The sequence below is a fragment of the Lactuca virosa genome, chromosome 6 (genome assembly GCF_052849685.1).
Source record: "Lactuca virosa cultivar CGN04683 chromosome 6, Lactuca_virosa_CGN04683_v6, whole genome shotgun sequence".
Lineage (NCBI taxonomy): Eukaryota > Viridiplantae > Streptophyta > Magnoliopsida > Asterales > Asteraceae > Lactuca > Lactuca virosa.
In genome coordinates, this window is record NC_136431.1 from 180,042,117 (window position 1) to 180,067,687 (window position 25,571).

Consider the following 25,571-nt stretch of genomic DNA (forward strand, 5'->3'; position numbering starts at 1 on the left):
ACTGCCGCCCATATCCTGAATCTAGTCCCTACTAAAAAGGTTGCCAAAACACCTCATGAGATGTGGACTGGGAAAGTTCCCAATTTGGACCACATCAAGATTTGGGGTTGCGAGGCCTTCGTGAGGCGTGAATCTCATGATAAGCTCGAACCTCGAAGCGAGAGGTGTATTTTCATCGGCTACCCACAAAGATCCTTTGGTTACCTCTTCTACAGACCAAGTGAGAATGTGGTCTTTGTAGCTAGAAGATGAGTCTTTCATGAGAGAGAGTTCATAAGTCAAGGAAACAGTGGGAGGCAAATTGACCTTGAAGAAATTCAAGAGTCAAGTGGTGAAGGAACCTCAAACCCTAGCAATCAACCTGAGGAGGAAACTCATGTTGATCCAACTGACGAGCCCATACCTCTGAGGCGTTCCACAAGAGTTAGGAATGCACCTGAGCATTACTATTGTTTCTATATTACTGCGGAAGGTGATACGCTTATCAGTGATAGCACACTGGTAAGTCCGGATGAACCTAAAAGCTACACGGAAGCCATGGCAGGCCTTGAGGCTGCTAAATGGAAAGAGGCTATGGACAGCGAGATACAATCCATGTATGACAATCAAGTTTGGAACTTGGTTGACAATGTACCAGGTCGTAAGACAGTCGGGTGCAAATGGATCTTCAAGAAGAAGACCGACATGGATGGTAATGTACACACGTATAAGGCGCGACTGGTTGCAAAGGGCTTTTCTCAAACTCCGGGAGTTGATTATGATGAGACTTTTTCACCAGTAGCAAAGATTAAGTCTATTAGGGTTATGCTAAACATTGCTGCATTTCATGACTATGAAATATGGCAAATGGATGTCAAAACTGCTTTCCTTAATGGAAAGTTGGATGAGGATGTTTACATGAGTCTGACAGAGGGTTTTGTTAGTCGAGAGTACCCTAATAAAGTGTGTAAGCTTGAGAAATCCATCTATGGATTGAAACAAGCACCTCGCAGATGGAATCTTTGTTTCGATGAGAAAGTCAAAGAGTTTGGCTTTTCGAGGAGCGAGTATGAGTCCTGTGTATATGTTATGACAAGTGGGAGTATAGTTAGCTTTTTGGTGTTGTATGTGGATGACATACTACTCATAGGAAATGATATCCCAACCTTGCAGGAGGTTAAGTCCTTGCTTGGGAACTGTTTCGCTATGAAGGACCTTGGGGAAGCTACCTATATCCTAGGGATAAGGATATTGAGAGACAGGAGTAAGAGACTAATTGGACTTAGTTAGAGTACTTACTTGGATAAGGTGCTGAAGAGGTTCAGTATGCAGGATTCCAAGAAAGGGGAATTACCGATCCAGAGTAACGCCAAACGGAGTAAGACTCAGAGTCCGAGTACAGAGGCTGAGATAGCTGAGATGAGTCATGTACCATATGCTTCCATTGTGGGCTCAATCATGTATGCTATGACTTTTACTCGCCCTGATGTGGCCTTTGCTTTGAGCATGGCCAATAGATATCAAGGGAACCCTGGCAAGGCTCACTGGACTGCGGTAAAGAACATTCTCAAGTATCTGCGAAGGACTAAGGATTGGGTCCTTACCCTTGGTGGAAGTGATGACTTGAGAGTGGTAGGGTATAGCGATGCTAGCTTTCAGACTGATAGGGATAATTTCCGCTCTCAGTCAGGCTGGGTCTTTATCCTAAATGGAGGAGCAATTACTTGGAAAAGTTCGAAGCAGCAGACAGTAGCTAATTCAACTTGCGAATTAGAGTATATAGCAGAAAGTGAGGAAGCAAAGGAGGCGATATGGCTAAAGAACTTCATTGGAGACCTTGGAGTTGTACCAGCTACAAAAGAGCCAATGAAAATTTTCTGTGACAGCGAAAGTGCGGTTGCTTTAGCTAAGGAACCAAGGGATCACGGGAGATCCAAACACATTGACATAAAATACCATTTCATTAGACATCGAATAGAAGAAGGACTCCTCGTGACAAAGAGGGTATCATCAGATGAGAACCTAGCAGATCCCCTCACAAAGGGACTGAGTAGGGTTAAGCATTTACAGCATGCGAGGCGCATCGGGCTGAAGGATGATATTAGTTTTAATAATTAGATAGTTTTTTGAAAATTATAAAATGTAATTGACATTTGATGATTAAATAAAAGTTGTTATTTATTTATGAGTAAAGTGTTACTATCTTATGTTAATCGTTTACTATTGTTTCAATTTTGCATGTTTTGACTTCCAGAATAATTATATTATTCAAACTCTCCACAGTCAGTCATACTTTGGAAGTAGGTATTGAATTAAGACTGTCATGAATTGGGTTTGTAGATTGTCTAAGGTGTATTAGACATAGCAATGGTTGCTGCAACATTCATGAGTGCTCATAAGGTCTGAGTATTGGACTCAACCCACGCTCACTTGTATCACTTTATGGAATTTTTCTTGAGTGATCGTGAGACGGTAATATCATATAAATCTTCAAACCTAGAGATATGAGTTGTTGACTATGAATTGGTTATACATTGATTGTACGAAAACGCATTGGTAACTCGATATTATAAAACGTGCTTTTGTGCATAATTCAACAAGTAGTCAGTACAAGCATATGAGTTGAAGTTTATCTGTTCCTTCTAGGATTAGAAGCGATATCTCGGTCCCTCGATGATTTTGTTTTGACCTATGTACCGGGCCCGGTCAGAACCTAATTGATGTGTTCAATTTAGTTCTATGTCAAACAAATCATAGATCTAGAAACAAATGCTAGACAATAAGTAATACCATGTTCCATGTATTTGTCCGGCTGATATCTTGAGAGCAGAGGATTATATGCTCACTTATCTTAAATGGTGTATCATCATCTGTTGGGTTTTGAGCATTCTAACACTCCTAAGTGTACATGCAACCCTAAATACCTTGGATCTATGTTTTCTCTATTATACATGCAAATATGAATATCCAAGGTATTATACTAACTAGCATACAAAAACTTTGATTCATATGAAATATAACAAGTTAGAATACATACCTCTTTGATGTAGAATGACTCCATGAAGCTCGAGAGCCTAGTGCCCCAAGTGTGACACCTCAAATGGTTCACACAACACCAAATACACTTGGAATAACTTGAGAGAACATACACACTTCATGAAAATCGGCTAGCCCTTCTTTATCACTCTAGTGGCCGATTTTGTCAACAATAGGATGCTTATATAGTTAGTGACAATTAGGGTAAACCCTAATTGTCATGGCTTTCCATTTCCTTGGATCCATGGGTTTAAACATACCATGGAGCATCCATGGGGCATCTTATGGGTTTTAGCCCAACTTGACAATCCATGGAGCATTAGCCCACTATACAAGTATGGGTGATTTACACAATCAACCCATATATTTAATTAGTATTCTTTTGATCACTTAATTAATTCTAGATTAATTCTTGATCAATACTAATTAAATAATCTTATTAATATATTATAACTTATAATATATTAACAAACCTTAAGTGTTATTTCTGTCATTATAGTCTATCCAATTGCATTATGCCATGTAACCCAAATGGACCATGCCGGGTTGGGTCAAGTCTTACCAATTATAGTTATGGACTTAGACATTAATCCAACAGTCTCCCACTTGGATAAGTCTAAAACTATTATTGCGTATGACTTCAAGAACCGACTGGCAATCGTAGCTCTCAAAAGCTTCCGTCTAACTCTGACCTTGCTGATGATCTCTGACCTTTGTCAATGACTTGTCCATTAGATAAGTGATCATGTATTCCTCCATTCTAGATATCATATGTACTGAGACATGGATTATAAATCATTCTCTCTGTCCATCTGTTGTTTCCCGATTTCCGATTTATGATGACTGACTAATTGAACAGATCAAATCAGTCCTGGCTTGGCCAAGCACTCACATGTATCATCATTAAATCATCGAGGGGCCCATATATATCGCTTTTATCCGAAAGGTAAAAGGAATGGATAAACTTCGACTCATATGGCTTGTCCTACTACTTGTTGAATCATACACAAAGGCACGTTTTATAACATCGAGTTACCAATGCGGTTTCGTGCAATCAATGTATAACCAACTCATAGTAACAACTCATATATCTAGGTTTTAAGAATATAAGATATTATCGTCTCATGATCACTCGTGATAAAATACATGAAGTGGTTCAAACGAGCGTGGGTTGAATCCAATACTCAGAACTTATGAGCACCCATGAATGTTGTAGCACCTCTTGGCTATGTCCACAACCTTGGACATCTACAAACCCGATTCATGACGGTCTTGCCTTAATACCTACTTCCAACGTATTATCAACTGTGGATGGTTTGAATAAATTAGTCATTCGAGAAGAACGACTTAGTTATTATGGAAGTCAAAACATGCAAACTGAAACACAAGAATAATTGAATCCAATATGGTCTCAGAACTTATGAATATAAATAAAACATTTTTTATTTATCACCATATTAATTACACATCATTCATTGTATACTGTTTCAAACTATCAACTTTATACTTGAATTAAAACAATAGTTGTCTCATGCTCCAAGCATGTACACTATGTTTTTCTAAACAATAGCTTTGCCATACACCAAATATGCACTCTATGTTTGTCTATGATCCTTACTTTGTGAACTAGATCGATTGAACATAATTTCAATGATTCTCTTTTCACACTCCCAAATCCTTATCGTAAATGTAAGAATTCCAAATTCCTATCATTTACTGAAATCTGTTAGATTTTAAGCTTATATGCATGATCCTCTTGTAATGCTTATGCACAAAGTCACACAGACTTGTCAACAGGCATTACAGAGTATTCCAATAGAGATCAACTCTATGGAAACATCCTTCATGCATTAAGTTTTTTCTAATCTTACACAGACTGAATAATTTCCAACTATGAAACATTTCCATATTCCCATTTTGACTGTCACTTCTGAACAAGAGTTGCCTCTTTACAGAATATGTCAATACGGTCTTTCCAAAATTTAACACTATACTTCCAACTGTCCCTGAGAAACCAATCTTTGGTAAACCTTAGATTGTCCTCGACAGTTGCTTAATCATTTTAGTCATATCCAATTCTAGACCTTTTCCCTTCTTAATGCCCCAGACATTTGGAAAATTTAGAAAGGATAAATATTATAGCACATGTAAACGACCCTATACCCGAAGCATATGGGACACGATTCATGATGTCTCACATAAAGACATGATTCTAGACCAGTCTTTTGCTACAATATTTTTATTTGCCATGTTTTCAAAAATTTGACTATGAAGAGGGATGCCGTAATCATAATCAAATTTTGAGAACGCAATATATAGAATATTCTTAAGTTGAACCAAACCAACATAAAATTCATATATATATTCTTGACTAAAGACGATTAAAATCTCAATCTAAGCTTTTAGAATTGAAATGAAGTACAATTTCATCTCCCTTAATTATAGCAAAACCACTTTTTCCAATTGAAACTTTGTTTTTCTATAATTAACATTGCTAACTTGCAACACTTATCATAATTATCATGCTCCCACTAACATGAAAATTATTAGCATAACTCTTATGCTCCCACTAGCTTCGACATATACTCAGAAATCAGTTGGACTTCTAGAAATCAATACTTTAATGACTTTCTTACCAAAGTTCAGATTTCTGATACAAGATTGCTTTGATAAGACTTTATCAAAATCATAAACCTTATCTTAGATAGCTCACAGGTGTGTCTAACCAATTTTAGAACTATGAAAAGGGATGTCGTAATCATAGTCTCGATTGTTTAGACTTTTGCCATTTCTCATAAGTCCATGTTAGTGTGCAGGTTAACCATGCACGCTCCACTAACGACTTTGAGAATGCAAAGATCATAATTGCTATCTTACATAAAATCTACTTGGTGGAAGTGTTTCCTCACCATCATTTTCATGAATCGGAGAGAAACTTTATGACCCTTAGATTTTATGGTGTATGTGTTCTTATCCAAACTCATATGGACTGAACTCAATCTTACTTTCTTGCCACCTGGCAGCACAAGGGCCTGCCATTGCTTCCAAGTTGTTATGCAACCAATTGAGAACTTTTAGAACTCCTATGCAAAGCCAACCTTAACTGGAATGGGCACAGAATATGTCAACATGATAGGTTATAAACCTCAAGTCGCGTGCTAGTGAAGAACCTCAAGTTTTATTCTTGATTAGTTCTTGAGACTTTTAAGACCTTTAAGACTCCCACTGTCCTCTTGACATATAAGACTCTCTTGTCAAATATTCAAGAGATAGTGCGGATTCTTTATCAAGACAAACACTTCACACAATTGGCCTTAGTTGGTCTCTGTTTAATCCAAAACATGACAACTTACCAATTTCAAATGTACAAGAGTAGAAAAACCTTTTACTCTTACATTTGACTAGTGCTAATAAACCTTCTTAAAGATGTGTCACTCAAGTTACAGTCTTGGATTATAACTCTAAGGCTTGTTTTTAGATCATCTTCTTGATTTAACCATTTCCACAATTCTTGATTCCTCTTCTTAGCCATAGGAATGCATTAAGATGTCCTTAGAGGACTAATTGTGACATGATTTCTAAATCATTAATATGATCACAAAACATGATACTAAAGTACTCTCCCATCTTTCAGATTTGAGAGACTTTTATACTTCTGCCTGATTTAATTCTTCCCATTCGTTCTGCCATACATTGAGACTTTTCCAATGTTTCAGAATTATACTTAAACTTGTAAGTATAACCATATTTACTAAACTTTAGTAAATCATGACGAATAGTCTTAACGAGCTTTGTGGTGGACATGACCAGTGCACAAGAATGTGTACTCGATCCCTTTAGTCCTTCACTTGACTCACATATACATGTGAACAAGGAAATAATCTTAATTTTCCAAAGATGAAAATTCTCATTCATCATACTATACAACTTGCATGATTTCCAAGTTTCTATCCAACCGAAACCTTGGGTGATGAGAATGTTTCCTTATTTGGTAAATTATGACACTACCACAAACGAAAGAATCAAGTCTATTTTTCCAATATTGCTATCAATGGAATCATATAAGCAACCATTTTTCTCAAATGCCACTGTAAGGATATTTAAAATAAATATAAAATTAAAACCTTTTATTTTATTTCAAACCTTTGCGGAAAAACCTTATCCTTACACTGCAAATGCATATGAAAAACTTGTTGTTATTTTTTTCTAAGCAATATATCATAACTCCTAAGAAACAGTTCAAAAATTCTGATCACCGAACCATGCGATCGAAATTCATCTTCGCGATCCGAATCAGCATACACTTCCTTTAAGTTTCTTCACTTTTATTTGATTATTAAAACAACAACATGTGACCCAGTCACATCATGTAATAAGAATCCCAGAATAGAAACTTAACAGAGTTAGATAGTGAACTTCACCTTAAGTAGAATTAAACATCTTGACTTGATCAACCCTATGATCCTTCAGGTAAATAGGCAGTTTTGTAACCAATGACCCTTCCTTTGGCAATATAAACATATGGACTCTATGGAAATGGTACACGGTACTATTACAGACTTAGACTTTCTCTTTACCATTTGGTCAACCGAGTTGACTATGGCCGGTCCCTTTCCATTAGGAAGAGAAAGTTTTTCTGGATATCCAATGTTACCATTTTCAAAGTCCATGGAAGTTTGGGAAGTTGATCTTCTAATCAAAATTGCTTTACTAGTCCTCCAAATCATTGTTGATTCAGTAGCACCAAGCAAATAGATATGATCATTAAGGTTCATGTCATAGTCTGTTTCATAGTAGTCCCAAAGGAACTCACTATGTGACATAGAAAGTGATTGAACATCCAACTTTCTCAAGACTTTGACACCAAACTCTCCCGGCTTGTCAATATGTGACTTCATCTCCAAGATGTGATCACACATAGACCTTGCTTGCCATTAGAGCTTGAGTGACCTTGAACTTGTGGGTTAGGGAGAATAATTGGAGGAGGTGGAGGAAGTAAAGTTCCAAGAGATTTGGGAAGATCATAGATGTCTGAGCAAGACATCTTTTGGGAGATATTCAAGATAGTTGATTTAAAGTCCTTAATATAACACCTAATATGAAATATTAAGGCTAGGACCCAACACAATATTTTATAACTTGGAAAAGGGATGCCGTAATCCAGGCTATAAAATATTTGAAGGTAGGTGAATGACGATTCACTAATTTCCACCATGAAAAACGAAATAAATTATTAGGTTTTTTAATTGGATTTGAAACTCCTAGATCTTTTGAGATTCATTGAACTTTTCAATGGCATGTTTCAATCTCGAGTGTGCCCTTCAGGTTTTGTGACTGTGATGTCGAGGATCACAAAACAAGGTGTGAAGTAACCATGTAAATTACTTGGTACTCTTAAATGTTTATCACCCAACCGATGTGCCGGTAAACCACACACGCTCTACCGGCCTATGATAAACTTTAAGAAACCCTTTGCCTACCTTGTTAAATCAAGCTAGTGTACCGGTAAACCACACGCGCTCCACTAACCGACTTAAGCAAAGTGCAAAGTGTAATTTCATGGGTTAGAACCTTATTCACATTTTCCTAAGTAACTAAGATTGGGAATTTATAAGAGTTTAGTTACTTAGTATTTATCATTAATACTTTTAATGAAGGGAGAATTTATAGTCTTTGTCCTACCCATTCGGCTAACGACCCTCCACCAGTCAAGGAAGCGGTGGGTGAGAGTGGACACCCATTAAACTGCCATTTTATAGGCCGTAACCTTATACCCCCCTTATAGACCGGCTTCGTGAATGAGGCCTACTAACGGTAAGACTGACTTGCTCTTATACATATATATATTATTATTAACTTATAATATTATAAAGTATAAGGGTTGAATTTTAACTTTTAAAATCCTAAGGGTTTAATTTGGAATTAAAGTATTCATGAAAGAAAACTTTACAAATTCCAAAACTTGAGGGCAATTTTTGAAAATATTCAAAACCATTTAATTCCATAACTTATGTGTTTAAAGTAGTTTTAATTAAAACTCTTCAAGTTCCATAACTTGAGGACAAGTTATGTAAGACTTTAAACTATTCAAGAATGTAACTCTTCTTCTTTTGTAACTTATGGAACTAATTAAGGTTACACATTTTTATTATTTAATGAAGTGACTCTTTAACCTCCATAACTTGAGGACAAGTTATGGAGTCATAAAACCATTTAATGAGGACAAGACTCTTCATTTTTGTAACCATTGCCAACTTTTACGATTTTTTAAGAAACTTTAATGTGACTTTTCATGTAACTTGAGGACAAGTTACACAAACACATTTTAGAATCCACTCTTAGATTAAACTGGATCAAAGACACATAATCAATCAACCTTTTCTATTAATCTAAGAAACTCATATGAACAATATAATTGGAATCAAGCTTTTTCATGTAATTAGCATAACACTTAAACTAATACAAAACGTGAATCTATTGACAATTATCTTTGAAATTGGATTAGTATGAACATTACCACATAAAAAATAAGTTTATAAGTCCAAAAACAACTTAGGGTAATGTTCCTAGTCCAATTCCAGCCAAAACAGTCGAATATATGCTGTCAGGGAGTCCAACTCGTCGAGTGCATGAACCAACTCGGCGAGTTGGATGCATTTTGCCTTGGACTCATCGAGTCCCTTCATGGACTCGACGAGTCTGCTGTTCAGACAGCAACAAAATTTGATTTTTCAACCATTTTTGCAAGTATAACAAGAAAACAAGCCTAGGCTCTGATACCACTGTTGGGTTTTGAGCATTCTAACACTCCTAAGTGTACATGCAACCCTAAATACCTTGGATCTATGTTTTCTCTATTATACATGCAAATATGAATATCCAAGGTATTATACTAGCTAGCATACAAAACTTTGATTCATATGAAATATAACAAGTTAGAATACATACCTCTTTGATGTAGAATGACTCCATGAAGCTCGAGAGCCTAGTGCCCCAAGTGTGACACCTCAAATGGTTCACACAACACCAAATACACTTGGAATAACTTGAGAGAACATACACACTTCATGAAAATCAGCTAGCTCTTCTTCATCACTCTAGTGGCCGATTTTGTCAACAATAAGATGCTTATATAGTTAGTGACAATTAGGGTAAACCCTAATTGTCATGGCTTTCCATTTCCTTGGATCCATGGGTTCAAACATACCATGGAGCATCCATGGGGCATCTTATGGGTTTTAGCCCAACTTGACAATCCATGGAGCATTAGCCCACTATACAAGTATGGGTGATTTACACAATCAAACCATATATTTAATTAGTCTTCTTTTGATCACTTAATTAATTCTAGATTAATTCTTGATCAATACTAATTAAATAATCTTATTAATATATTATAACTTATAATATATTAACAAACCTTAAGTGTTATTTCTCTCATTATAGTCTATCCAAATGCATGATGACATGCAACCCAAATGGGCCATGCCGGGTCGGGTCAAGTCTTACCAATTATAGTTATGGACTTAGACATTAATCCAACATCATCATCATCTCAGTTACGAGAGACTTTGAAAGTGCTATGATTGCTAGTCAGATCCTGAAGTCATATCTACAACTATCGTTATTAGACTTATCCAAGTGGGAGACTGTTGGATATAGTGTCTAAGTCCATAACTATATTTGGTATGTACTTGACCCAACCCGGCATGGTCCATTTGGGTTGCATGACATTGCAACACTTGGATAGACAAAATGAGAAAAATGACACTTAAGGTTTATTAATATATTATAAGTTCTAATATATTAATAATATTATTTAATTAGTATTGGTCAATAATTAATTTAGAATTAATTTGGTGATCAAAAGGAGACTAATTAAATATATGGGGTTGATTGTGTAAATCATCCATTCTTATATAGTGGGCTAATGATCCATGGTTTATGGAGTTGGGCTAAAACCCATAAGGTGCTCCATGGATAGTCCATGGGGGTTATAAACCCATGGATCATGGGAAATGAAAAGCCATGTCGATTAGGGTTTACATGTGGTAACCCTACTTGTGACACAACTATAAAAGGACCCCTTGACTAGCAAAATCAGACCACTAAGTGTAAGAAGAAGAGGGCAAGCCGGTTTTGTGTCATAGTGAACTTCTCTCAAATTATTCCAAGTGTTGTGGTGTTGTGTGAAGCATTTGAGGCATCACATTTGGGGTGCTAGGCTCACAAAGTCATCAAGTAATCCAAGCTACTAAAAGGTATGTTATTCTACTTGATTTTGGATTACAAGTTCCCCATAACATGCTAGCTAGGATGAAAAACCTTGGAAAATCAAATTTGCATGTATATTAGAGAAAACATAGATCCAAGGTTTCTAGGGTTGCATGTACACCATAGGAGTGTTAGAATGCTCAAAACCCATCAGTATGCTAGTGGTATATGTGGTATGCTTGTATGGAAGACCATGGGAGAGCTCATGACACCTGGATGTAATACAATGTGGAGAGCCCATGATTTTCCTACTAAAAGACCAGGGGAGAGCCCATGACACTCGGATGTAACACCATGTGGAGAGCCCATGGCTTTCCTATTAAAGACCATGGGAGATCCCATGACACTTAGATGTAAGACCATGTAGGGAGCCCATGGCATCCTGGAGTAAGACCTTGGGGACGAGCTATCACAACCCGGACCTTTTTCCGTTTCCATTAACCGATTTCCGTTGATAAAATTTGAATTTTATTAAGTTCCCGTTAAACTTATTGGTTTAGAATATCATCTAGTTTTATATAATTAAATTTATACACGAGTCGGAACCAAAATCGCGTGAAAGACCCGAACCTTCTTGAAAAATCAAACCGTTTTCGGCCTGACTGAGTTTACGACCGTAAACCCGTGTACGACCGTACACTCGTTTACGGCCAGCGTCGGGTGGACCCCACCACCGACCACGAGAACCCCTATAAATACAAGACCCTACCCCTCATTTACATTTTTCTAGCAGGACACTCTCTCCTTTTCTCTCTAAACTCGTGACCGTACACCCCTAAAACACATTTATCCTTCCGAAAATCATCAAGAATCGCCATTGGGGGTCATTTAGGAGCATCTAGAACACGTTTTTCGTCGAATCCATCAACCTTGTTCTTGAGTGTACGACCGTACACCCTTCAAATCTGCAAATCTTCATTGACCGCACACCGGTTCACGGCCATACACCCTTCAAAGGCCGTACACCCTTCGAGAGGTAGTTCACGACTGTAAACCCCATTCATGGCCGTACACACTTCCTAAGTTGTGCATTAGACCGAAAACCCACTTTCCTCGATTCAATCAAGTCCCGGATTCCGTTAAGTGCCACACTACAACTCGAGGGTCTTCATTTCAGTCTGTTGATTCGACGCTTGTGCACAACTAACAGTGAGTACATACCCCTACGCTTTTACGATTTTTAATGTTTTCAGGGGGGAATACAATCCAAACACAAATGATTTTAACAAGTTAAAACTTATGCAATTGATATAGTCAAACGATTTCCACGTTTTACAAAATATTTAGATATTTTTATCCCTTTTGTACTATGTTGAGCATAAGGGACACTTTTTTTGGAAACATAATTGCATAACTTTCAGAACGATTTACAAACCAAGTACAAAACATTTCAAGCAAACTATAATGGGTATAGTTTGGGGAATTCAATACATAGATTTAACCAATTCAGATTACATACATGTGTAAATATATAAACTATGACAGATTTAGTTTATGATATACATTACTACAAGAGTACAACAATTAATAATTATTTAAGTATAATTATTACTTTATACAATATATAACGGATTAAAATACAAGAGAACACTACATAAATATACATAAACTAGATTATACAAAATTGTGAGGCTCTACTTCAAAACTGTACCCTTAGGTGTACTGAATTAAATCCTATCATAGTATAACCAGAGTCTCCTGGAGGGAGAGCATGAGATTTGTGAATAGATCTATTCGGGATTGACAATCCCACACCTAAACTGCTAGCTACAGTTAGGCAGGCATGCCTAGGGTGACAAATGTCATTTATCCGACACTTGAAGAACGTCGTAAAGGTCACTAGGTCATATCAAGCATGGTTATACGACTCACAATAGTATAATCTAACCATTTGTTTACGGGATTTCATTCTTCATTAGTTTTATTTTAAGTAATGAAACTACTATACATACTATTGTTAGTCAGGGTTTTCAAACAAGAACATAATATACAAAGGTTTTTGTACCAGAATACACACATATTATGATTGGTAGTAATCAGGCATACAAACTAATGTTTTTCCTATACTACAACAGGATACAACAACAAACATTCATAATTAATTCTATAATTACTTAGTTTAGGTATCAGGGCTACGTATGGAGAATATTCAATATACTGTGGAATGTGTGGTTTCCGCCTCATTTCCTATTCCTTGTTTAGTTGTGGGCTTAGGGCAGATCCACATATTCAACTGTCCATTCGATATTGGTCTATACGTGGCTAGCATAAACTAAGTAGTTATAGATGGAACTGATATTATCACACTTTTACTAAAGAAAATATTGGATTTTCTTGGAAACATACAAACATTTTTACAGAGTCATCAACAGGTTTTCAATACAAAAACATCGCTTATGAACTCACCAGCTTTATGTTGATACTCTTTCAAAACTGCTTGTATTCTCAGGAAATCAGTAGACATGTACCTCCTGGAGTTTTGAGAAGACGGGAGCGAATAGAGTCACGTCTTTTACTTTTGTTATACTTTTAATGTATAAGAACAAGACTCAAACAGTTGTAAATACCTTTTTATGTATGTATTCAATGTAGTGGTTGTCTTTACTATGATTACCATGATGCAATTATTGTGATACTACGTATGACGCCATCCACCCCCGAACGTTTCCGTCGTTCCGGTTTGGGGGTGTGACAGATTGGTATCAGAGCTCTTGTTTATAGTGAACTAAGTATACCGAACCTTACATGGTATACAACTATAAACACTAAGGGGCCGAAGTGCTCTGAACTAAAAGTATACTTTTAAAATATAAGTATTTTATAAGAAGTATACAAGTATACATAAGTATCAGAAACAATATCATAAGAAGAACACAAAAAAGTATTTGGATGTTGGACACCGTGATTAAACCTGGATAGTTATGTAATCATGTATGGGATCAATATAGCCTGATCAACTATATTTATTTGAGATATGACCAACATGTGTTTGGGAGTGATTATGGTGTTGTAGCAAGCCTAAAACTTACCAAGCTATATACATCAAGATATCGATAGAACAGAGCATACAACTAAAAATAATCTAGGAGTATTTTAGCTAGAGCCGAATACAGTATATAGATTCATTCCAAGTGTTGCTACTTATTTCCTTCTAGCGATAGTTTACTTGCATTAGTAACCATTCTCTGTTTATTGATTAGTAGAACACTTTATCTATCAGGATGAGATATATCTTGTTTCATATCTCTTAATTTAAGATCTAGGGGACTTACCATCCTCTTCTTCCTGATTATTTTTAGAAAAAGATGCCTCCCAGAAAGAGACCCAACAGGAAGAACAACGACCCTCCGCCGCCACCGCCTCCTAAGTTCGATCCTGCCATGTTCCAGGCGGCAGTTATAGCCGCCGTGACTGCAGCAATGGCGCAAATAAACCCCAGTGGGGCTAGCGGATCCGGAGGTTGTGACAACCGTCAATTTCTAGTCAAGTCAAAGTCAAATAAAGTCAACAAGTCAAACCGGTCAACTCAATTAACCCTTGTATATTAGGGTTTACCTTATGTTTACTATTGTACAACGCACCATCTTAATACAAAGCATCACTTAGAATTTTCATGTGTTCAGAAAATCTACACTCAAATTAGGGTAAGAGATGGAACTACTCGATAAAAACATTAATACATACCCTTCGAGGGCGTATAACGCTCATAACGAGGCAAAACAGGGTTTACAAACCTTGCATTTCAAAGTTAAATACTCGCAAAGGCCACAAACAAAGTCCCTCTCGATCTCTCTCGCTCTATCTCTCCCAAATCTCTCCAAGTATGTGAAATCTCTCCCAAATCTCTCCAAGTATGTGAAATCTCTCTAAGTATGTCAAATCTCTCCCAAATCTCTCCAAGTATGTGAAATCTCTCCAAGTATGTCAAATCTCTCCAAGTATGTGAAATCTCTCCAAGTATGTCAAATCTCTCTCAAATCTCTCTCTCATAACCTCCCTCAACTTTTTAAAATCATTTGGGGCATCCCGACCCTTAACTTGGTCAAAAACCGCGCAAAACGGGAAGTTTATTTGAAAAACAGTCATTTAGGCCCGAATCCTCTTAGAGCCAAACCTCTTAGAGGCGAAACCCTAAGAAGCGAAACCCCAAGAAGCCTCCTGGACCGAACTGCTGAAGGACCGAGGCCGAAGACTAGGAGGACCGAACCTCGCATAAGACCGAACCCGAACTGCCCTTCGCCTTCGCCTCGCTCCATTCGCCTTCGGTTCCCTCTGACGGGTTCGCCTGCGAGACCACCAGCCGAGCACTCCCTTCGGTTCTAAGCACCAAGGACCGAACCTCCGGCCCAGACTTCGTATGTTCGCAGCTTTTTCCCGGTTTTCGACCCCATATCCATTTTAAGACCGTTTTTCGTGCTTTTAACGCGGGATTATCACCCAGACTGATATTTTGACATATAAGACCCCATATTTCCATAATCTAATCACATTTTGAGGGTAATCACTATCTAAGATTAAAAATATAGTGGGTAAGATATTTAGGTGGAGTGTTGACTTATCCTTTGGGCAAGGACACAAGTTACCTCCCATACCCACTCCATGACCATCCCCAGTCACTATTCCCATTAGCCCTAGTCAACTAATTGTCCTTTCACCACCCCTTTTCCAGCTAGATTCAATACTCAAAGATGGGAAAAATCCTTATCTCTCCTCCCACTTATTACACTCTTTCTAAAGAAGAACAAACACATATCTCTCACTTTCTCTCTCAAAAATTCGAGATTCAAAGGCTGATCTTGGGTTTTTCCTCCATATTTGGTAAGTATCTTCCTCCTACACTTCAATTTTCTACTATCCTTCCTCCAAATTATGGATTGCTTACACAAATATCATCATATTTGTTCATAGAACCTTCAAATTTTCAAGCATCACCCAAGTGTTATTGACTTGGAAACTCCTTTTCTACATCATCCATACTAAGAGATCACTCAAGGTGTGTTCATACCCCTATCTTTTCATGTTTTCATTAAGTTTTAAGGGGGGGAATATAAGTTAAAACACCAAGAACACAACTAAACTCATCCATCAGCTTTCATCATAAAAGTTTAACTCCATTCACAGACTGTTTTGAACGTCTTAAACTTTTTAGTTTTCAAAACTGTTTTAGATGCAAATATTTCAGGTTCATACCTTTAAAATGACTACTTGCACATTTCCATACGATTTTTCTAAAATTTATGGTGATTTTTACAAAACTGCCTATCACTGTAGCTACGAATTCGGACCAGTCTGTGAAAATGATCATTATCACACAAGTTAGAGACTTATAAAAATCATAATAAAAATTATTAACAAACTAGACACATTTTCTAAACCCTCAGAATTTACGGAATCAGTTTTTGACTCCGTATGATTTTTCTATAATTATTCCAAGAACAGGAACAGAAAAGATAAAACTAGCAAATTGTCAGTAACTCATTTACACCTTGTAACTTGCTGAGCTATAATACAAAGAGGATTTCGATACAGAGGATTATCATATATAAAGAGGTGTGTATTATCATATATAAATACATGTTGGTTATATTACATGTCTTTTACCTCACTATAAAGGTTTACATCATATACAAAGAGGATTTCTACCATTACAAAACGTTTTGATAAGCTATAATAGGTATAGTTTATGTTTCCAATAACACAACAAACACATTTCGGAAGGTTTTATTCCCACAGAAAAAGGTTTTACACTCACACACACTACACGTAAACTTGTTAACATAAATTGTGAGACATTCTTCTTAGTACTCCTAGAGTACGGGTTAAAATTCATGGTAGTTATAACCAGAGTCTCTTGTAGGGAGAACGTGATAGTTGTGTATAGATCTATATTGGGTTTGACAAACCACACCTGAGCTGCATGCAACAGCTAGACCGGCAGGTCTGGGGTGACAAGTGTCATTATCTTTTTCAACGCCTGAGAAATGGCGTGGCAGGTTCATTAGTCATAGTATGGTTATTGCGACTCACATAGGGAGTTAACAACACATAAAGTTTACGGGGATTTTCTCAAATCAAAAAGGGTTTTATGTCGATTTAAAATCACTTTTTATATCAATAAGTATGAATATTACTGTACACTTTCAATCTTGGAATTAAAGACTACACCTTAATTTTGTAAGGAAAATATTGGATTTTTCTTGGTATCACACAATTCATTACAAAGATCGGTTTCCAAACTCTTCACCTAAAAAGCTTATGAACTCACCAACTTAATTGTCGACACTTTTTCAAAACTACTTGTATTCTCAGGAAATCAACGAAACCAGGAAATCACAAGCTTTTAAGGATGGAACGCTACGGCGTTGAACAACTATTTTTATATCATGTTGTAATCAATCATTGAAATATGTAACACTTGAAACCATGTAATTCTTTTCCCGATTATATTTATGATTGGTTGTATTGCTTGATCACTATTATACTCGTTGTTATGATACTATACATGAAGTCCGCCACCCCCGGACGTTTCCGCCATCATTGGTTTGGGGGTGTGACAGATTGGTATCGGAGCATTGTTTATAGTGAACTGAGTATATCGAACCACATAAGATATACAAACTATAAATGCATTGGGACTAAAGTCTCTGATTTAAACGGTTTCAAATAACTATACTTTTTAGAAATAAATAGTTTCTTGTTAAAAGTATAAGTACATACATGCATACCGGTGTAGTGTCACGTCTAAGGAAAACACAAAAGTAAAACGAGGAGTTGGACACTACGAGTAGACCTTGGGATATGTAATCAGACTTGGGATGAATATAGCCTGATCAACTATATTTATCCGAGGTGTGACTATTGTATGCCGGGGCATGGTCGTAGTGAGCAACAAGCTTAAAAACTTCCCATACAAGAAAGTTGCTAAGAACCAAACATAACATTTAAAAATACTATAGGAGTATTTTGTAATATTATAACTTATGTGAAAACTAAACAGATCCTTAATAATAGATCTATAGTCACTAAGTGGATACTCTAAAGTTATATATAACTTAGAGATCATAGACTTAGAATCTGTAGTCATTGCCTTACTTCCTTTTCCTTGTTTGGATGTGGACCTAGGGTAGGATCACTTATTCGAAGGTCTATCATATCTTTGTTATATGTAATTAGTATGCACTATGTCATTATAGAAGTAACTAATGAGGATCAAACCCCTATAAGTATTTCTAGGGATACGACTAATATATGCTTCCTACCCCTCCTATTCTCACACGTATAACATGGAAAGACTCTACTTACCAGGCGACCCCTACTTTCCCAACCAGGGAAATGGTGGAGGGTTAGGAGAAGAACCCAAAGAAGACCCCAATGAAGAACCCGAGGAAAATAAGTAAGAAGAATCTGAAGATGAGGAAATCGAAATAATGGCGAGTGAAGATGAAGACGAGGAAGAATCAGAAGAGGAACCGGAGGTGATCAACCCCCCATACATAGCCAAGGTTCCCACAAACCGCTTCGACTACATCGGACATGTGCCCCGTTGGCCAACCGTGATCGAGGGTTGGAGTCGACAGTAACGACAACGATCACCATTTGGAGACCAACGAGGTTGCTATGACCTCAACCACGGGGGACCGACTGACAGAGCCCTCCCAGAGAAGACCCGGCAGATCGCGAACATCGGGGATTAAAACAGGGGGACTGCAAATCGAGTACGGAAACTGCGCGCTACTACAGACACTACCATCTCACGTACCCGAGACTTGGAAAGAGACTGCTATCCCAGAGACCAACTTCTTAAGAACCTTATTGCCGCTCGGGCGGAGGCAAAAGAGAAACAGGGTAGACGCACGACACTTGAAGAGAGAATGGTTGTAGCCAAGCGCCGATTGGCAGAGCTGCAAGGTGCATCGACTTTGTCTCAGGCATCGCAAGGGACTGATCATCGTGAGTAGAGTTCATACTGCTCACAAGACCTTGTAGATTAGGTTCATGAGTATGCGTTGGTGATACTCTATTCTATGTGTAAGCTCAACCCTGCGATTTAAGTGGTTATACTAATCGGGGGATTTATTTGCTGTCAAAACTTTTCCTTACAATGATCTGGTGTAGACCTGCATCGAGGTCAAAATTTTCTCTGAAACCAAAATTACTAGAATCACATTAACAAAATGGGCTTACAGCAGGCCCATTAGACCCGAAGGTCTATTAAGTCTTACTCATGCAACTAAGCATACATCAAGTGGTCGTAAGAAGGACCTAGCTTGGATCAAATTACAAGGTTTCACTTGGACACAGAACTACTAAAATACATGGGTTTATTATAGACTTTCATTAGGAATTGCTTTCAGAACACCATAAAAATCGAAATACAATACACTTAGAACTAAGATAAACTTAGTTAGATAATCCACGACGCATAGCCCTTTCTAACGACTCATTATCGTCTCACCTTTAAATATTTTGGTTGAAAGGTGCCTTTTTCATAGACCTATAGTGTGCAATCATACCAACACTAATACACCGGATCCCATCATAACTCCTCAGCTAAGGGTGTTTGGGCAAAGATAGTAACTAGGATGGGTAAATTTAACATCCATACAAAACCTACTTCTACCCATTTCCGTAACTCCATCTCGGGAGTGTTTAGCAGAAACACTAAGAATAGTACAGCAATGTGCGCAATTAATATATGTGAATATAAATTGTAAGAATGCACTTGAGGTAATCATCCCCACTCATGAAGTCGTTTTTCATCATGAAACAGAATTATGTCTTCACCAAGAGGTAACCAACCAACTAGCAAGGCGCCAACCCTGCAGATAGACTCTGCTACTTTTCAAGCTGCAGTCACGGCACTCGTGGCAGCCGTCATGGCGCAACTCAATGCTAACCACGCCAGCGGGCGCGGAGATGGTGTCAGAAATATTAACTGCAATAACAATAAAGAACACCAGCGGGCGTCTACCAACGAAAATACCTCAGACCACAAACCTAAGAGCAAGAAACGGAAGTTTTGGAACAGAAAGAAGTGCAATCCATCTTAAAAATTCGCTAAGAGACAGCAATCTGCGGCTGCCCCTACAATTACAACAGCAGTCACAACACATGCCTCGACATCAGCCACAACATCTATCACTCAAGCACCAGATAGGCAATATATGGGAACACTTCCAAAGTGTAACAAGTGTGACTACCATCATACAGGAGCTTGCTGGATTCCACGCTGTATCAACTGCAACAGGAAAGGACATATCGTCCGCTTCAGCAGGACCCCGACCCAACGCATCGCTTCAACCACCAATACTGGTGTAAGTCCAGTATGCTTCCTATATGGTGAAACAGGACACTTTAAAAGAGACTGTCCAACCGAGAAGAATGACGGCGGAGCAGGAGGAGTGTGACAACTGAACCAGCGGAAGCAACAAGGAAACTTATTAGGACTTTTGTAATGTTTCCAACAACGAAAACCTTTAAGTACCATATGTTTGTAATGAATTCGGTGTGTTCGCTAAAAATTACCGTCTTTCAAAAAGTAGTTAAAATACTCTCTCGTTAAATCAAATCAAAGACATTCATATATGACCTTAGGATCATTACCGGTGAGCTGTGATGAACGGATGTTGTCGCAACTAGGAATTGTGATGCTTTGTAACAACAACAATTATACCAACTATAAACCAACAATGTGAAGGCATGCATGATGCTTATTCAATAACAACAAAAACTTCAATCCAACACTTTATACAAGCACTACAATTAGTCAACAAAGAATTGGAAACCCTAGAAATCCTGGTTTAAGTCCATTATGGACTAGGATTTCCTTATTGGGCCTAATGGACCAACAAGCTTCCAATTTGACTGTTTTGGGCTTAGAACTCCTATATGGACTTTATTTGGGCCCATTTTCATTTATTTTAACATTATGGGCCATAATGGGCCTAGAATGAAATAAAATACCCTAATGGGGCCATAACAAACCTAATTAACTTAAAAAGGCCATAAAACTCATTCTAGATTTATTTTGGGCCGTGAACCCTTTCCCAATACAAATTGGGCCAAAAATCACCTAATTGGGCCATAAGATGGACTTAAGTACAAAAAGCCCAAATTTTCTTTTCTCCTTCTCCTCTTCTCGGCCCAACTACACAAATGGGGGGAAGAGTTGACTTCCACTTGCCACCTCTTTATTATCTTTTGGACTTCCATGCACTCATCTCATGTTCCCATGCACATCCTTTCAACTCTCTCTCTTTCTCCTCTCTCTTTTTCTCTCGGCTGAGAACCACAAAGGAAAACACACACACACACACATTTCACTTAAACACTCTCAAAGAAACACTCCTTCTTCATCATCAAATTTTCGAGAATTTGAAGCATTCCAAGGAGGTTATTCCACAAAAACCATCATCTTATGTAAGTTCATGCTTGGATCCATGAACTAGATTCTTTTTTTTATAAAAAATCTCTCCTTAACTCATTTAAACTCATGATCACCATCTTAGAAGCCTCTAAGTTCGAGATCTTTCAAGAAGGCTTGCTAGGATCGAATTTTCTTCATTTCTTCCTTCTAAATCGAAAACAACAAGCAAAGGTGAGTTCATACCCCTCTTTTTTCGGTTTTTTTATGTTTTATGGGGGAGAATACAAGAAAATGCGTAGATCTATGTGTATGTGTATGCTATGTATGGTTTTATGCATGTATGTGTGATTTTATGTGTTTTGTGATGAATATGTAATCAAAAGGGAATATATCTCGAGATCTATGACATAAGAAGGAAAACAAACATGATCTAAGTTATTTTACACTAAACAAGTCAAGAATATTAACTTATAAGATTGTGATAAACATATTTCAACATAAAACCCATTTTTGGGCTTAAATTGTCAAATAAACAAAAGTTGGGTCAAAAATTGTCACTTACAGATTTCTTAAGGGTCAAAGGAGTCAAAACAGTTACAATAATTGTTTTATGAACATTATGATCTTCAAAGGACTTAAAATGTAAAAATTAGCTTAATGGGCTAAATTTTGGGCTTTTCGGCCCATTAAGCCCAAAGTTGCGAAAAATACAATTTTCAAAGGGCTGAAATGGTAAATTCTTCAAAACAGGGGATAAAAAGTGTAACAAAACTATTTCAAGGGTTAAAAATGCTTTTCTTTTCCAAAAAGGATCAAAAATGTAAAGTTTTTGGATTTTGGGCCGAAATTGTAAAAATTGCAAAAAGTTGGGCTTTAACCGAAAAACACTATTTCGGAAGGGCTGAAACTGCCAAAGAGTAAGTCTTGAGTTAAAAATATCATTTAAACAAGTCTATGATGCAAAAGTGTCAAGAAAATGTTTTAAGGGCTTAAAATGTCTTTTCTTTTATATAAAGGACTAAAATTGTTATTTTTATAAAAAGAAAGGGGTTGAAAAGGTCAAACCACTATTGTTAAGCAAATTATTTTATCTATAGAATATTGAGTCAAAAATACTAAACTACGACTTACGAAAAATTGTAAGATGAATACACACATAAAACCAAATATCGTTGTAAACGAATCCACCGGTCTCGAGTCGATACAAAAACAACAATCGTTCAATCGAACCCTCCAGTAGATATGCGATACCTAAGACAAGTAAACATTCAAAACTTTGGGCTTGAAAGTTTCAAATCATGCTTGTTGGATCTTGCAAATCCATTAACATGATCTTTGGGCCCAAGGGATAATGATTATATGTTATTGGGCCTTCTATGACCCAATTCCATATAAAGGGACCTTCAATGGCTTTTAAGTGCTATTGGGCCCTAGTGGTCCATTAGTATTGCTAGTAAGGTCAAAGTAATCAAATGCGAGATGGGCCAACGTGTCCTTCGTATTCCCAACAGCCTAAAGTAACTCACGAAAGTAGCAGGACTTCGTACTCCTCTTCTCTTCGTTTGCTAAGGCTTATGAGTAATCAAAGTAAACAGACTCAGGTCGTTAATCAATAGTAATCAAGGTGGTTTGGATAAAGTGAGTAACAACGGACGGCACCTCTATGGGTCATTCGTAGTTGGTAGTTATAACCAGTCATTACCAGACATAGTTATAACGACTCACTAGAATTGATAATATCCGACACCACCCGAGTAATCAAGGAAGAGTAATCAAAAATCATTCATTGTGGCGGTATAACAATTAGTAATCAAGTATATCTTTCGTCATCGGAAAACCCCCCGGGTTTTTCGGGGAATTCGACACCACTCGCTTGTAATCTCTATAATCATAATACAAAACTCCCTTTTATATACACGTTTTGAAATCATTCATGCATCAACCTATGGATCTTCACACTTTGATAAACTATTGTGTTTTCAGAAAATATCGGATTTTCTGGGTTTTACAAACTACACAAATCATTTTTATCACAACCTTGCTTATGAACTCACCAACATTTCATATGTTGACGTTTTTCAAAACAACTTGTATTCTCAGGTAACAGGTAAGCGGAAGGGTAATATCAAGTATGATAGGATGTTATGTTTTGAAAACTCTTAAACAATTTATGTTATGAATGTGTAATATTTAAAACAATGTACTGGATGTAAACAATATCAGTTTTAATGTATTGATGCATGGTGATGTTTATGTTATGATTCGTGTATATTCATTGTGATGATATTCAATTTAAGTCACGTGAACCCTCCGACGTTTCCGCCGTCTGGTTTCAGGGGTGTGACAGGTTCGTATCAGAGCTCTGTTTATAGTGAACTGGCATATCTAACCACAAATTGATATGCAACTATAAACCAAAGAGGGACTAACACAACTCTGAACAAAACAAATAAAACACAACGATAAAACATCTTTACTTGAGTGATATAGGGAAAGAATATGATACCAAATCAAATAAGATAACACTGACATCTCGGTTAAGTCGGGACTGTTCATGGTTGTAGTAAGGGGTGAATGTAGCCTGATCAACTACATTTCTCCGAAGTGCAATGTAACATCCCAAAAATACCGGCTAAAAATTTCATTTTTAATTTAGGTTAATACATAAAAACATCGTTATAAAACATTCATAATAATACTTCATGTCTGAAAACCGGTAATATCATAGTAATATTTCGGAGTGCATCCCAGAAAATCCATAGTGCGGAAAACAAGAATGTGTGTGATATGCCGCTACCGCGCCGACTCCTTTCCCCTAGCTAAAGAGGTACCTGAAAACAAAACTATAAAACGTAAGCACGAAGCTTAGTGAGTTCCCCCAACGAACCTCATACCATACAATCACATAGCATACATGTCTGTCGGGCATTTCTGGGTGCCCGACCTTCCCCTTCGGTCCTGTCGACCGGATACTGCCTAGCATATCTGGGTGCTGGCCTACCCCTTCGGTCCTTTCGACCGGATCGGGGACTGTTTCCCCCCTACTACTACTACCACATAATAACATATCACATAACCCATACATCAAAATCTGCTAACACATAAAGCATATCAGGTAGTAGCAAACCTAGATGATTATCACACAGACAGTCATCTATCATACGACTCCTACTACTGGGCCGGAATTATGGCCTAAGACCCACTTCTACTGGAAGGTAACTCACCTCGAGAGTAGCTGCTGAAAACATGCTCAACCTACGCCTTGCTGCCGCACCGGTAATCCCTCCGGCTATAAATCCGTAAACATGGATTACGTACTCATAAATACCCCTTAGGTCAAATGACTGGTCAAAGTCAACTTCTTGGTCAAAGTCAACTCTCTGATTGACTGGACTCGCCGAGTCCATATAGCGACTCGCCGAGTCCTTCTACATCTAGTCCGGCTCTGACTGTGACATCCCCATTTTCACGGCCAGAAAAGACCGGTTTTGTTTATGCTTGTTTGAAAATCAGAGTAACATTTTAAATAAAAGTGTTGCGGAATTTGTTCCCAAAATAAAATATGATAAGGATTTATCAAAACATTTTCATAGAAATGTATTTCATTAAAAACCTCGGGATGTCATGTTCGATACAGATCAAAAGCATAAACAGTACAATACAACCTTTTTACATTTATTCATAATCTCTCATCCCAAACATCATGTCTATGCTCGTGCGCCACTACCTGTAATACAAGAAACTGAGTGGGTCAGGCTTGGGAGCCAGGTGAGCACATAGGGTTTTCAACCCATAATAAATAAGTTTATTAATTTCATCAATCAACAATAACCCGATTACCCGTTCCCGTTATCCTCACATTACGTCCCTAAAACACCTATCATAAGGGACCTAGCCTAAGGATCAACATCGGGAT